This window comes from Mytilus galloprovincialis, chromosome 4 (assembly GCF_965363235.1).
Source record: "Mytilus galloprovincialis chromosome 4, xbMytGall1.hap1.1, whole genome shotgun sequence".
NCBI lineage: Eukaryota > Metazoa > Mollusca > Bivalvia > Mytilida > Mytilidae > Mytilus > Mytilus galloprovincialis.
In genome coordinates, this window is record NC_134841.1 from 4,446,828 (window position 1) to 4,449,041 (window position 2,214).

At 33.6% G+C, this 2,214-nt stretch overlaps 1 long non-coding RNA gene across 2 annotated transcripts; it reads right to left on the reverse strand.

Annotated features, from left to right (window-relative positions):
- Positions 1-225: 225 nt before the first annotated feature.
- On the reverse strand, positions 226-1,392 carry LOC143070466 (uncharacterized). Of its 2 annotated transcripts, none has more exons than XR_012976533.1 (3): positions 1,179-1,392; positions 803-966; positions 226-404 (listed from the first exon to the last, which is right to left on the reverse strand). It is a non-coding gene; the product is annotated as an uncharacterized LOC143070466 (long non-coding RNA). The 2 variants fall into 2 exon arrangements; XR_012976532.1 differs by having other exon boundaries at positions 797-966; positions 1,179-1,391.
- Between the last annotated feature and the right edge of the window lie 822 nt (positions 1,393-2,214).

A 2,214-nucleotide genomic window follows, 5' to 3' on the forward strand; every position in this document is an offset into this window, starting at 1 on the left:
TATATTCTCTGTCTAAAAGATCAAAAGTATTCTAAGGTAAATGAGATTATTCAATCAGATATGACAAGGTTTTGAATTTGAAAAGCCTGAATCACTCAGCTGTAATATTTTGTGTATCAATGATTATATTGTTTGCTATTTAATGATTACAAATATGCACACGCTGTTTTCATTTTCTTGAAATTATAGTTTTTCTTGCCTCCCGTGGAGGAATGGGGTATCTGTTCTAGGGAAATGGTTGTATGAGTTGCTACAGGATCTTCACGTCCATCAAGTACCATATTGATGTCGGCAATGTCCTCGTCATGCCTGTGCTGCATGTCCTGCGTTGATTCCTCATCTGCAATTGAGGATGAAGCATCGTCTACAGTAGCATCAGTAGCAGAAGTAATTTTTACTTTAAGCTGAAAGTACAGAAACAAACATAATTAATAATTTAATTATTGAACGCAATAATACTGAAAACAATGAAATGTTTGAATTATACCTATGTATATGTCAAAAATGAAATATCAAATAGTATTTAAAATTTATCCAAACTTAAATATTTGTTTATTTTTAGCTTTGATCAAAATTGAATGAATACATTCATTTATTTGCATAATACTTGCATGAATAAATACATTCAGCTATTTGCAAATTACTTGCATGAATAAATACATTCAGCTATTTGCATAATACTTGCATGAATAAATACATTCAGCTATTTGCATAATACTTGTATGAATAAATGCATTCAGCTATTTGCATAATATTGCATGAATAAAATAAATTCAGTTGTTTGCATAATACTCACACTTACAGGCGTCTTCTTCTTCACACGGTGGACATATGGCTTGTGAAATTTAAGGTTATCCAGTATCCACCTCTCACGGTCAGTCAGTTCTGCTCCTGATCCAGAGGGTCGGGCAGCCAGTTTACCATACCTCGTTCGAACACTGTCGTACCAGGTCAACAAACATCTAACTGAAAATACAGAAAAGAAAAGCAATGTAATTAAAAGAAACATATAAATGCTCATAAATCTCATAATTAAATTTCATAACTAAATCTCATACCTATCTACAAATTTACACCCCAAATAATCTCATAACTATCTTCACGTGTTACATTTTACATTAATCTAAACATTTAACATAAAAAAAACATTATCATAACTAAATCCCATAATAACTTACTATCTCTGGATAAGGATTATCTATTTTAAATGGAAACAATCTGTTTATAGCTGTTTGTAGAAGTGCTGAGGCTGAAGTGATTATCTACCGTCGCACGATTTTTCTATAGGACGGGACTGTCACGTGGAACGGTTTCTAACGGATTGTTTCCGTTGGAGTCGGTTCACTGTCTGGTCACTGTCGGGTCTCTGTCGGATCCCATTCGGCAACTTCGGGATGCTGTCTGGACAGAATCGGGCTGTTTTACCTGGCCAAAGATATGAATCAGATTAGAATCGGATTGAGAACGGGATAATCGGGACAAATTCGTCTGAAAACGGCTGAATCTGGACGCTTCCTGAACAATATCTGATTGTTGTCGTGATTAAATTATTTTCTTTACAAATTTTAATTAAAGTTTGAATTTCCATCCACGATTCACAGGATCTTGATCAGACTTTTGACAAATTTTAATCGGGAATGGTCCGTCAAGGACGGCAGTAAAAATCGTGAATGTGTGACCCCAGCTTAAATGGTATATTATAACAGTTTCTTACATATTTAAAGAGGTTAACATCGTAAGCTGTAGGACTGTTTTTTTCCGGAGGCCCTTAAGAATATACATGTATTACTTAGGTGTACACACATTTTTATATCAATTTGTAGTCAATGTTCAGCTCTTTCATTTCAAAGATTAGTACAAGAATACTTTAAAGTTCATACCAAACTACATGTTCATTCTCATATCATTCACACTACCTTGGAAGCTATTTCTATTACTTTATTCTGCATGACCATTAACATGAAAATTGCTTGAGGACGATGTGCAGAGCTCACAATTTTTCACATTCACACTGTTATCATTTGTCACTGTACATGTACAATTGATAGCCTCTGAAAAAAAAAAATCTATAGTATTATCATTTACATCTACTTTACATACCTAGTACGCACGTATTTTGAACATAGGCTAGCTAAATATATATAATATACACATAACCGTCACACTATAAAAGATAAACATGATAAAGACATTGATGGACATCCATCTCTTAGC